Source organism: Zootoca vivipara, chromosome 12 (genome assembly GCF_965207765.1).
Source record: "Zootoca vivipara chromosome 12, rZooViv2.hap1.1, whole genome shotgun sequence".
NCBI classification, from domain to species: domain Eukaryota; kingdom Metazoa; phylum Chordata; class Lepidosauria; order Squamata; family Lacertidae; genus Zootoca; species Zootoca vivipara.
Genome location: NC_142595.1, coordinates 36,430,309 through 36,444,141, shown reverse-complemented (window position 1 = coordinate 36,444,141; position 13,833 = coordinate 36,430,309).

Genomic DNA, 13,833 nt, shown 5'->3' with positions numbered 1-13,833 from the left:
AATTAAAACGTCTCAGACAGGATCTTGTCCAGCGAGACTTAAATATTTCAGAAGCTGTTTTTGCAATGCTTATCATAAACAGTTTGGATGAATCTTATGATGCTGTAGCTGCTCAATTGTCGTCTTTGCCCAATGACCGTCTAACAGAAGATTATGTGTCTAGCGTGCTCTTGAATGAGTGGGATCGCAGACAGACTGCTAGAGAAAGCAGGGACAAGGCTGTTGGAAATGCCTACAAGCCTTCAACAGGGGAAAGTGAAAGTGTTGCAAAAGCTCTTAAAATGCGCCGCTGTTTTTCTTGCGGAGAGGTCGGCCATTTTAAAAATCAGTGTAAAAACTCTTCAAAGAAGAAGGGCAACTTCAAAGGCAAAGGGGGAGGAGGCCGAAAACCCCAAGGGCCAGCTGCATCAAAGGCTTTGATTTCACGCAGTTCTAATCAACTCACACGTTCTGTTTTTGTTGTCGACTCAGGAGCCACAAGGCACGTGGCCAATGATAAAAATCTCTTTCTTCATCTTGAGAAACAGGGAGGAGCAATTCATCAAGCGGATGGAACGACTATTAAAAGTTTGGCTCAGGGAACGGTTTCTTTGCAGAGCCTTAATGCAACAGTTAAAAATGTTATGTATGCTCCTCATTTGCAGGATAATCTCTTGAGTGTTTCTCAGCTAGACGCTCAAGGATTTAAAGTGGTGTTTGCAAACTCTCGGTGTGAAATTCTTCGAGACAACAAACTCATTCTTTATGCTAAGTGTGTTGATGGTTTATATGTATTGCCTTTTGTTACAGGTACAGCTGCTGGAGCAACTAAAGAAACTGAAAAGGCGTGCTGTAATATATCAGTAGATAAGAATGAGAAATTGCATAACCATTGTATTCATGATTATCATCGTTTGTTTGGTCATTTGCATTTCCAGGCAGTAGGTAAAATGCAAAATATGGTTGAGGGCATGAAAGTTCAAAAGTGTCCTTATCATATGAAATGTGTCTCATGTGCAGAGAACAAAATTAAGCAAGCTCCCAAAGGTACAAAATCTGGGAGGGAGGTTAAGAAACCTTATGAGATTGTGCATGCAGACTTGGTTGGACCTCTAGCGCTCTCTAGAGGAAACTCATGTTATTTTTTGGTTCTGATAGATGCCTATTCTAGATATGTTTGGGTCTATATGTTACAAAAGAAGTCTGAAGCCTTCTCTAAGTTTCAAAAATTTTGTGCATGGCTCAGGAATGTTCACGATGAGCATGTACGTTGTCTTTTCACTGACAGGGGTGGAGAATTTTGTTCAGAACAGTTTGAAAACTTTACTGCAGAACAGGGCATAGAGCACATGACTGCCACGCCCAGATCTCCATGGCAGAATGGTTTATGTGAAAGAGTAAACCAGACCTTGCAACAAGGAATTAAAACTGTTGCATGATTCAGGCCTACCCAACCCCTTCTGGGCTGAAGCTCTATCGTGTTTCACCTATATTTACAACCGCAGGTATCAATCAGCCATTGATTGCACCCCATACGAAATGCTGTTCAAAAGGAAACCGTTTGTAAAACATTTAAAAATTTTCGGTTCTGAAGTTTGGGTGCACACTCTGCAAGGTGACAAACTGAGCAAATCTGGTCAACATGGCATTTTTCTAGGTTATGAAAAAGGTTCCTATCGTGTGCTGATGACAGACACAAACACAATTAGGCTGACCAGAAGCATGGATTGTAATCCAAAATGGGACAAAGTTGGCATTTTTCAATGTCATCCCATTTCAGATGATGAGGTGGTGAAACCAATTAACAAAGAGGCAAAACCTGTAATTGATGCTGATGGTAGCACAGATTCTGACACTGATACAGATGATCAGAATGAAAAGACCTCTTTTAAGAAATCAGATGGGTCTGACACTGATCTAGAGGTAGAATCTTTGCCAGATACAGGTCACCATTCTCCCAAGGAGGAGGAACCAGACCCAGAGGATCCCAGAGTATTGCGTAGATCTGAGAGAACTACCAAGGGACAAGCACCTAAACGATTTTCTAAAGAATTTGCTAAAGCTGCTATTTCAGATATGGCTGCCACTAGCAACCCAAACTCAGTTTTTGAACCAACTAACTACAAAGAGGTTCAAAATTTACCTGAAAAAGATGCTGAACCTTGGCTTAACGCCATGAAAGCTGAATTGAATTCCCTAAAGCAAAATGACACGTGGGAATTGGTTCCAGTAGAACCAGGCATGAAACTTGTAGACAGCAGGTGGATTTACAAAACCAAGACTGATCAGACTGGTAAAGTGGTCAGATATAAAGCCAGATTAGTTGCACGTGGTTTTTCTCAAGTTCCTGATCAGGACTATCATGAGACATATTCACCGACAGTCAAATTTGAGACAGTTAGGCTGTTGATGAAAATTGCTGCAGAAGAGGGCATGACCATATCTCATCACGACGTAAATACTGCGTTTTTGTACGGAATTCTCAATGAGAGTATTTACATGTCACCGCCAGACGGAGTGCAGATAAAAAAGGGAATGGTGTGTAAATTAAAAAAATCCCTGTATGGTCTAAAACAAAGTGCTCGATGCTGGCACACTAAGCTGACAGAAGTGCTGTTTTCCTTAGGTTTCCAGCAAGGAAAGGCTGATTCTTGTGTTTTTGTTAAAGAATCTAACCAGCACAAATTGTACTGCATTTGTTTTGTGGATGATATTTTGTTTTTCTGGAAGGATGCAAATATTTACAAAACCACTCTTGCAAAACTGCAAAAGCATTTTGATATGAAAGACCTAGGGGAAGTCAGCAATTATCTCTCACTGGAAGTAGAGAGAAATAAGCAAGGTGATGTTTTGCTGCATCAATCACGTAAGATCAATGATGTGATTGAAAAATTAAATCTGACAGATGCCAATTCTGTAGACACCCCCATGGTCACAGGGTACCAACATGATACTAATGCTAATGTTTTTCCTGACACTACATTGTTCAGAAGTGTTTTGGGTAAACTTAGTTTTATAGCAAGGTGCACAAGACCAGACATTGCTGTTAGCGTAAATTTGCTCAGCAGATATGTAAATCAACCTACAGTGCAAGACTGGAAGGCACTGAAACGCATAGTTAGGTATTTAAAAGGCACTATGCATTACAGGTTGAAGCTTACTAGCCAAAAATCTGGAGGTCTTGAGATCTATGCCGATGCCAGTTTTGGTAGTGATACAACTGATGGCAAGAGCACCTCAGGTGTGTGTTATTTGTACAATCAGTGCCTATTTGATTGGTCTTGTAAGAAACAGGCAACAATAAGCATGAGTTCATGTGAAGCAGAACTCAACGCTTTAAATTTTTCCCTCATGAATGTAGAGTGGTTATTGCAACTATGTGAGGATATGAGAGTTAAAATTTGTTGTCCAATTCAAGTTTATCAGGACAACAAAGCCTGCATAGAACTAATCCATTCAGAAGGGTGCAAGCAAAGAACAAAACATTTGCTAATCAAATTGCACCGTGCCAGAGAATGCATTCAGAAAGGAGTTGTAAAAGTCTCATATATGCCAGGGAAAGAAATACCTGCTGATGCTTTGACTAAAGCTGTTAATAAGGAACAACTTGGTATATATGTAAAGAAATTGCTTTTGTGCTAGATTTTCATAATGGTCAGAATGAAAAGGGGGAGGTTGTGAGCATTTTCACCCCTCCCATTCTGAAAATCTGGTGATATCTGCTGTTGGGAGGGAACAGTTAGGAATTGTTACTTTGTTGTATTTCATTCCTGACTCTGCTCTCTGCCGTGTGCTGTGTGCAGTTTAATATCTTCTGTAGACAAGATGGCTAAGTGAGAGGCTGTAACACTCACAAAGCCAGATCTGTAAATATGCAGTAGTTAATAGAAATAAATGAGGAATGTTTTGAAACCTCTACAAATGCTTCTGCTGTTCACTGCTGATTTGGTGCTCATAAAGCCCAGTTATGAGTCCATGATTCCCGGGTGTATGCTGAAGGTGTTCCAGACGTCCTGCCCAGGCATAGGGGCCTAAGAAGACCTGGACAGATCCTGGCATTTACCCACAATCTCCAGTGTGGAAAATTGCCACCTTTGGAAAATTGCCACCTAGAGGCCCACTTCCTCCTCATTGAACATCCTTCCTGATGCTGGGTGCCTCGGAAACCGCCATTTAAAATGGACAACAAGCACCAGATGTAGGTTGTGTACTCTCCACACTTCAAAACTACATTCAAAGCACATTTCCCGCCCTCCCCAAAGGATTCTGGGCCGTGTAGTTTGTTAAGGGTTGCTGTAATTTGTGTGGGATGAACGGCCGTGCCCAGAATTCTCCCGAGGATGACAAAGGGGCTTTGAATGTTGTTTGAATGTATTCCCACTCTGGGGCATTGTGGGAAATTTAAATGGCGGCCTGCCATATTCACATACTGCCCAGCATTCCTCTGATGAAAATTGGGATGTGTGTTTTTGGGGTATCGCACTTATGGGAGCCAGCTGAATTGGCTCATCCTTCTCCCTGAGCTTGGTGGTGGTGGCGCTGGGGTGCGTGTGGGCGGGAAGGGATCAAATCAGAAGCTGGGGTGGCTTCTGTAATTCTGGGAATGTCTCTGAAGGGCATGTACTCAACCGTCCAGTATGGTGGGGCTGGAGAGGCGTTGATACTGGTGGCCCCTACTTGACTTTTGGGGTCACTGCAGCTGACTGCAGCTCCTGGGCCTCCCTTCTAGTATTTATTTGAAGCCTAGTCAATCCAAAGGCTTCATACCGCTAATTAGACACTATTTCCCTCAGTACCTCAAGGGAATTGTGGCCTGAACTCACAATCACTGGACCAAGTCCCTGCCCCATGCTATAAGATTCTGGATTGAATCCTTCACAAAACTAGGGGAGGGGCAAGAGAGGGGAAGAGAGAGGGAAGAAAGGAGGGAGGGAGGGAAGAGAGAGAAGGAAGGAAGGATGGAAGGGGTGGGTGGGTGAGAGAGAGAGAGAGAGAGAGAGAAGGAAGGAAAGAAAGAAAGAAAGAAGGAAGGAAGGAAGGAAGGAAAGAAGGGATGAGAGAGAGAGAGAGAGAGAGAGAGAGAGAGAGAAGGGAGGGAGAGAGAGAAAAAAAGAAAGAAAGAAAGAGGGGGAAAGGAAGGATGGAAGGAAGGATGGAGCTCCCGTCTGCCCCTCCCCAGCTCAGGCTGCTCCTCCCCCCTCCCACGTTCCTGTCGCTGGCTGCAACCGCGTAGGGGGCAGAAACAGTCCGATTTCCATAACCCACAGCAACTTCCCCCTTCAGTTTTCGGAGGGAAAAAGTGCGGGTTATGGTCCGTAAAATATGGCAATTTTTTTTACTTCGGGGGGGCAGCTGCCCCCCTGCCCCTCGCTGGGTACGCCCATGCCTTGCTGGGTTCCTGATCCAGATTGGGCCCTGGTGTCTGCAATTTGCCTTTGGAACAAAATTTCCCATTCACATCAATGCCTGGGATTTGGCTAGATCAAAAAGAGAAAAAGAAAGGTGTTCTATTAAAAAAACAAACATCTTAAGACCTAGAGAAAAATATTGATGGGTAAGCATGATCTTGAAAGTTGCTGTTCCAGAACATGATGGATGATGCCTACTTTTTAATACAATTGTTTTGGTTTATTTTTAAAAAATAAAAGTTTAGGAGAATTGCATCAAATAAACAATACGCTGTACACAATCTTGGCTTCAATACATCATGGTGCTCTTAAACGTCCTGCTATTATTTCTCATATGTTCTTATATATTACATTACAACATGTTATATCAAGCCCTTGCTTGGGGGGGGGGGTTGCAGTGATTTGTAGGAAGTTATTAGTTTGCACCAGGCGTCCTGTTGGGAAGACCCAGTTTTCCGAGTGCATGTTCTAGAAGTTGGGCAATAGGGGCAGTACAAGATTCCTTTTGGTGTACTGACCTCCCCGCTGCGGCAAGGATTCCCTGCCCAAGCTGCTTCAGGTCATGGCGGGTGTGCTCCCGGAGACACCTAGTTTGGTTGTCCTAGGGGATTTTAACATCCATGCTGACACAACCTTACAAGGAGCCTCTTTGGACTTCGTGGAAAGAATGGCCTCCATGGGGCTGTCCCAGAATAAGTTTGGCCCAACTCATAGCCGCGGACATGCCTTGGACCTGGTGTTTACCTCTATGGATGTTGGTGATCTGACATTAAGCAAAAGTGAAACAAAAGAAGTGCCATGGTCAGATCACTTCCTGGTGCAACTGGACTTCTCCGCGACCCTTCCCCTCTGCAGGGAGGTGGGACCGATTTGGATGGTCCACCCCCACCACTTAATGGACCCAAATGGTTTCCAAAGAGTGGTAGGGGGTGTTTTATCCCATGTTGATGGCCTTTCAGCTGATTCCCTGGTGACCTGTTGGAATATGGAGTTTACCAGGGCTATTGACTGTCTGGCTCCGAAGCGTCCTCTCCGATTGCATGGAGCCCAGACAGCCCTGTGGTTTCCCACGGAGCTGAGGGTGATGAAACAATTCCTGAGACGGCTAGAGTGTTGGTGGCGGATTCGGAAGGAGGTAGACTCCACCGTGGGAGCAGGGCTGGGGCGGGAGAGTGCCAGAGCCCTGTCTAGTCATATTATATAGGATCAGTTTCAATCTGTTACCTCCGAGGATGTGGACAGGCTGCTTGGACGAGTGAAACCAACCACCTGTCTTCTTGATCCTTGTCCATCCTAGCTGATAAAAGCAAGCCAGGAAGGGCTGGGCAATGGGCTCTGTGGGGTGGTGAATGCTTCCCTCTGTGGGGGAGCCTTCCCAGGCCCACTGAAAGAGGCAGTCATTAAATCGCTTCTTAAAAAAAACATCTTTAGACCTGGCCAATATGGCCAGCTATCGCCCAGTTTCAAATCTTCCATTCTTGGGCAAGGTGATTGAGCGAGTGGTTGCTGAACAACTCCAGGCACGCCTGGAAGAAGTGGACCATTTGGATCCCTTCCAGTCGGGATTCAGGCCTCATCATGGGACTGAAACGGCCCTGGTCGCACTGGTTGATGATCTCCGGCGGGCTAGGGACAAAGGTGAGAGCTGTTTCCTAGTTCTGCTGGATCTCTCAGCGGTTTTTGATACCATCGACCATGACATCCTTCTAGACCGTCTTGAGGAGCTGGGGGCACTGTTATACAGTGGTTCTGCTCCTTTCTCCTGGGCCGTGTTCAGAAAGTGGTGGTGGGGGATGAGTGTTCAGACCCCTGGGCTCTCACTTGTGGGGTGCCTCAGGGTTCCATCCTCTCCTCCATGCTTTTTAACATCTACATGAAGCCGCTGGGAGAGCTCATCAGGGGGTTTGGTTTGGGTGTTCATCAATATGTGGATGATACCCAGCTCTACCTCTCTTTTAAATCAGAACCAGTGAAGGCGGTGAAGGTCCTGTGTGAGTGTCTGGAGGTGGTTGGAGAATGGATGGTGGCTAACGGATTGAGGTTGAATCCTGACAAGACAGAAGTACTGTTGTTGGGAGACAGGGGGCGGGCTGGTATGGAGGACTCCCTGATCCTGAATGGGGTAACTGTGCCCCTGAAGGACCAGGTGCGCAGCCTGGGAGTCATTTTGGACTCACAGCTGTCCATGGAGGCACAGGTTTAATTCTGTGTCCAGGGCAGCTGTCTACCAGCTCCATCTGGTATGCAGGCTGAGACCCTACCTGCCTGCAGACTGTCTTGCCAGAGTGGTGCATGATCTAGTTATCTCCTCCTTGGACTACTGCAATGCGCTCTACGTGGGGCTACCTTTGAAGGTGACTCGGAAACTGCAATTAATCCAGAATGCGGCAGCTAGACTGGTGACTGGGAGTGGCCACTGAGACCATATAACACCGGTCCTGAAAGATCTTAATTAGCTCCCAGTACGTTTCCAAGCACAATTCAAAGTGTTGGTGCTGACTTTTAAAGTCCTAAATGGCCTCGGTCCTGTATACCTGAAGGAGCGTCTCCACCCCCATCGTCCAGCGGTGAGGGTCTTCTGGTGGTTCCCTCGCTGCAAGAAGTGAGGTCACAGGGAACCAGGCAGAGGGCCTTCTTGGTAGTGGTGCCTGCCCTGTGGAATGCCCTCCCAGCAGATGTCAAGGCAATAAGCAACTATTTTACTTTTAAAAGACAACTGAAGGCAGCCCTGTTTTTAATGTTTGATGCTGTATTGTTTTTAATATTCTGTTGGAAGCAGCCCAGAGTGGCTGGGGAATAAATAAATTATTATTATTATTATTATTATTATTATTATTATTATTATTTATGTTCTGCAAAACGATGGAACTTCCTCACTGAGATGTTGAGGTCCTTGCCCCACCCCCCAAAATCTGTTATCCAGCTGAAATAATATGACAACACTACAATATAAATTAAAAAGAATCCTCCCCCAGTACAAGGGTTGCCATATTTCACAAAGTGAAAATCCGGGCGTCTTGCAACCCTACCCCAGTACATACCGGTACTTACTATCCAGCCAACACCTTGAAACTTGTGGCAGTAGCCCCATCTGGTGGATACTGTAGTATCTTGTAAATTGCAACTTTGAATTTTTGCCAACAAGTCAGAAGGCAAAGTTTGTTCCTTCTCATTGTCGTCCAAACTCCCCACAAACAAATCAGAGGCTCAATACTCAATGAAGGCTGGGCACAGCCTAAGCTTTGTGTAAGTTTTGGCAAGCAAATCAGGATGAATGCTAAAAGAACAGTTTGTCTGGAGGAGTCTGCTGTAATTTGGGGGGTGGGTGGGAGGTGGGGAGTGGGATTGTGCCTGCTAACTACATATTCAGTATGTTTGCAAGCCAAGCCGAGTGGACGTTCATTTGCTGGTGGTTTGAAACAAGATCTCTGCAAATTCAGATTTGGGTTTCCAGCGTATAGATGAGCCCTGTATGCAGACATCTGCATACCTACATGTGAAGTGTGGCCAGTAGGTGCATCAGCTATGGGGTAGCTGTAATTCCAGTCAGGCATTCACTGAATGGTGGTGTGTTTATGTATACAGTGGTACCTTGGTTCTCAAACGCCTTGGTACTCAAACAACTTGGAACCCAAACACTGCAAACCTGGAAGTAAGTGTTCCGGTTTGCAAACTTTTTTTGGAAGCCGGGCATGCTCCGTTTTGAGTGTTATGCTTCCGTTTTGAGTGTTACACTGAGGTCTGTCTGTTTTTGCTATTTATTTTGCGCTTTTGTTTTTGTGGCTCTTTTTTGTTTTGCTTTTGTGACTGTGGAACCCAGTTCAGCTACTGATTGATTGATTGATTGTGTGACTGCAGGACATTGCTTATTGCTTTCATTTTATGGATCAATGGTCTTGTTAGACAGTAAAATTCATGTTAAATTGCTGTTTTAGGTTTAAAAGTCTGGAACGGATCAATCCATTTTGCATTACTTTCTAGGGGAAAGCGCGCCTTGGGTTTGGAACGCTTTGGTTTTGGAACGGACTCCCGGAATGGATTAAGTTTGAGAACCAAGGTACCACTGTATGTGTGGATGTGGAAGCCATTTGCATGGGCCTTGCATTTGGCAAGAGAAATCTCTCCTATGCCACATCCTTAGGCCTAGTTTATTGATGCCGCAGAATGAGATGGAAGAAGACTTATTGGACTGTATTACTTCAGAGAGACCCATTTATGAACTATTATTACTACTATCATTTATTTATCTATAACTTCGATCTTTTCTAACCACCATATGGAGAATAAAAGAGAGTCCTTGCCCACAGGCTCAGTATCTAAAAGGCTGGCTTACAAGAAGAAGGCAGGGAACAAGTAAAGGTAAAGGGGCCCCTGACCATCAGGTCCAGTCGTGCATAGCTGCCAAGTTCTCCCTTTTTTAAAGGGAAATTCTCTTATGCTGAATAGGCTTCCTCGTGAGAAAAGGGAAAACTTGGCAGCTATGCAGTCGTGTCTGACTCTGGGGTTGCGGCGCTCATCTCGCTCTATAGGCCGAGAGAGCCAGCGTTTGTCCGCAGACAGCTTCTGGGTCATGTGACCAGCATGACAAAGCTGCTTCTGGCGAACCAGAGCAGCGCACGGAAACGCCGTTTACCTTCCCGCCGGAGCGGTCCCTATTTATCTACTTGTACTTTGATGTGCTTTCGAACTGCTAGGTGGGCAGGAGCTGGGACTGAGCAACGGGAGCTCACCCCATTGCAGGGATTCGAACCACCGACCTTCTGATCAGCAAGCCCTAGACTCTGTGGTTTAACCCACAGCGCCACCTGGGTACAAGAGGAAGGCAGGGAACAAGTAAGATAAACAAATTCAAGCACCAATTCTTGAAGTTGCATAATTGATCAGCATTATGATCTGACCTAGACGAGTGGGCCTCCCAGCTTTTAAGTGCACCAGTCCTCACTGACCTGATGCCCCCCAGATGATTGGCAAAGCTGTTGGCACCAGGCTGACAAAGGATGAAACATGCATATAACCTAGCAGCCCTTAGTCCACTGGTCAGTGGCCAAGGGCAGAGTCTGTTCTCTTCAGCTCTGCAGTCTCGGGACAACTAGTACCTTAGTTTATTGCACAATCCCATTAAGGAGAGGAGCCAATGTAACTCGGCAGGTCACCTACAATGTCAGAATTCCATTCTCTCATCACTCCCTTTAATAGTGAACACAAGTGGTAAGTGCTATCGACAGAAATGAAGCTTTAAAATGGGGCTGCTGAGAAAGAAGTTAGGGAGGTATCAGCACATTAAATGGAATCACGAGGATTGTGTTGGAGCAAGGGCGAAAAATAGGTATATAGAAAGGATAATTCCCTGGTTGCCAAATCCAGGTTTGGGGTGGGGGAAGTACTCTCTGTGTCACTTCCACAAGACCTGCCTATTGAGCAACTTGATTTGCTATGTACTATTGAACAATCACTCTGATTTGTTTGCAGGTTGGTACTCCAACTCCATTACAAGCAATTGTTATGCCACACTTCCCATTGCATCTTCTTGACACTTTCCTTGTTTCAAAAACATCCAGTTTTGAGGGGACATGGTTGTTTTTTGTGTGTGTGCCAGAATTCCAAATAATGTTTAATTGCACAACCTGAATTTGCTGGTGATTGAATCCCACCTGAAAATAGTAACAGTTTGGAAGAGCTTTAAGTGTATTTAGCGAGGGGAAATGGAATGGCATTGCCTGCTGGGAAGACAGCATTGCTAGTGGGAACCTGAAATAAGAACACTCCTATTCAAAAGTGAGAATACATTCCAATTTTTGTTGCAGGCCCTGCTTGTCCTGTTTACTAATAGAAAACTCTTTATCCTTAAATAGCCAAAACAACATCACCCATGCACAAGGGAGAAGCACTGGTAGGCTTGAGGAAACTGCAAGGTTTGCTGAAGATTTTTAGTTTTAAAAATCCCTAAGCAGAGGAAAACCTCAAAACAGCCTGGAGGGAATTGCATATGCTCAGTGACTATGGAATGCTGGGTGGCTGTTGAGGGGGGGGGATGAGAAGTGGAGGGGAATGGAGTGGCAGATCATGGAAGAAGGCATGCCTGGAACACCAAACAGGTGCACTCCATACATTTTGTTGCAGTTTACCACCTTCTTTCTTGCTGAATCTGCAACTTAAATTTCCACTGCACATTTAAACCAGTTTCAGGCTCTTGAACTCAATCAAATGTACAAAGATGTACACAGAGGCTATAATAAGGGATCCTAAAACAAAGACTTCTCAGCACTCACAAACTAGTTCCCAGGGTTTTTGTGGGGGAAACCCAATACTAGTGACGCTTACCTATCTAGCCGCTTGGTGTATTTGCCTGTGGTGACCAAGCAAGTGCTATTTACAAATGCAATTTTCCATTTGTATTACAAAAACAGGGAAAGGCAAAGGGCGCTTTTAATGTTGTGCTTAAAAGTCATCTCCATAATTGACTGAATCTGCTTTCAGGCTAAGCTGTGTTTCCTCTGTGTTTATGTGTAACTGGAATTAGCTTTTCTTACTGACTCTGCAAGGACATTCTCTCACCACTGAGTGCTGTGGGGTCTTCTGATCAGACAATCTAGGAACATACCTGCTGCCAAAGTGGAGGATGGCAGTTTTTCCAGGAATCCCTCACTAGAGGCCAGCCTGTACCTTTTAGGAAGACTGCCGACAGGGAACTGTGTTCTCTGCTCTTGGGCAAGACCCACTCTTTCCTACCTACTCCTCCCTGCCATTGACTTCACACACTGTTCCTTTGCTCATGGCTTGCAAATCATTAATAGGTCCAAGGACAGGACAGATAGGACAACTGTTGGAAGGTTCAGAATCAGCCATCGTATGACAATTCAACAAGAGCCAGGAGCAGCAATAGAGGAAAAACCCGACTCGGTTCACATTGAAAGCCGAAACTATCAGTTATGCACTTTCTGAAACAATATGAGAACTGAATCTCAGCCGTCCTTTGAAATTTTGGCTAATCTGCATTTTGTGATGCGGTTCTCTGACCAACCAGTGTTTACAACAATGCATATGGAAGGGGAAAGTGTGCATTTTTTAAATAAAAAAATAGTATTAAAAACGCCCTATATTAGGAGAAAATGCTTGCAACAATATGTATGCTAGTCAAAATTACATACTGTACAATATTGTGTTTAGTAGGATAAATATGTGCTATAATACTAGAAAAAATTTTTTGTGAGGATTTTAAAAGAAATTGCAGAAATATGGAGAACTGAATTCCGGATGAGAAAAAGGAGAGAACCAAAACGGACAGATCTTTCCATCCCTAGCTAGGAGATTCTGCCTGCTGTCAGCATTTATCAGTGCTGTTGAGCTTAGAAGGCCCTGCCACTAAACAATGGACCTCACTCACTGCCCCAAATAGCTTAGTATTCTGTTGATGGGGAAAGTGTCAACAATGGAATGCTCACAAGCTACATCCTAACTCAGGCGTCGGCAAACTGTGGCCCTCCAGACATTTGGGACTACAATTCCCATCATCCCTAGCTAACAAGACCAGTGATCAGGGATGATGGGAATTGTAGTCCCAAAATCTGGAGGGCCGGAGTTTGCCTATGCCTGTCTTAAATGTTCCAAATGCTGTGGGGGAAAAAGAATCAGGGTGGAAAGGGTACCTAATAGGACTCTAGAAAGGCTGAGGTGGAAAAAAGCCTCAGTTGAAATCTATTACTGTTAAATGAGACAGGAAGTGACCTAAAAATGCAAATCACCTGCCTGGTGCTGGGAATTCTTAGGATGTTATGCAACAGGGAATTGTCCATTAAAACTTCCTTTTTGTGAAGCTATATATTCCAGGTAGGGATGGGGGAGAGGTTTGTTTAAGTTTGCATTTAAAGGTGGAACTACCTAATTTCATAGCTGCCAAGTTATCCCTTTTTTAAAGGGATTTTCCCTTATGCTGAATAGGCTTCCTCACGAGAAAAGGGAAAACTTGGCAGCTATGACCTAATTTGCAATTTCCAAAAACAATACTCTGTACTTCTCCAGATTTTACGGCGCAGTTCTCCAGCCAAGTAAACCGAGTAATGGTTACAAAAATGCATCTACTAGGGTAAAGTATCCGTAGAAACTCATATATTAGTGAAAGAATACCATACAGAAATACTTTCCGTCTGGGAAAATTGCTTTGTGAAAGAGGTATATTTGGCAAAATTGCATAGAAAAATGTATATATTGGGGTAATTTCACACAAAAATGTAGATGATTTTTCAAAAGGACTTTAAAAATCAATTTCATTCTGACATGTGGAGGACTAAATTTAAGGCTAGAAAAATGAGAAACTAAGGAATAGAAATTGACAGATTCAGCCCTTCTGAAATTCAGATTTTGGGCTGGGAGAACATGTTGCTCTAGGTCAGCTTAGCTAGCAAGTGACCTTGGTTTTGTTTGGGCTTTTCTCTCCCCTTGCAGTGTG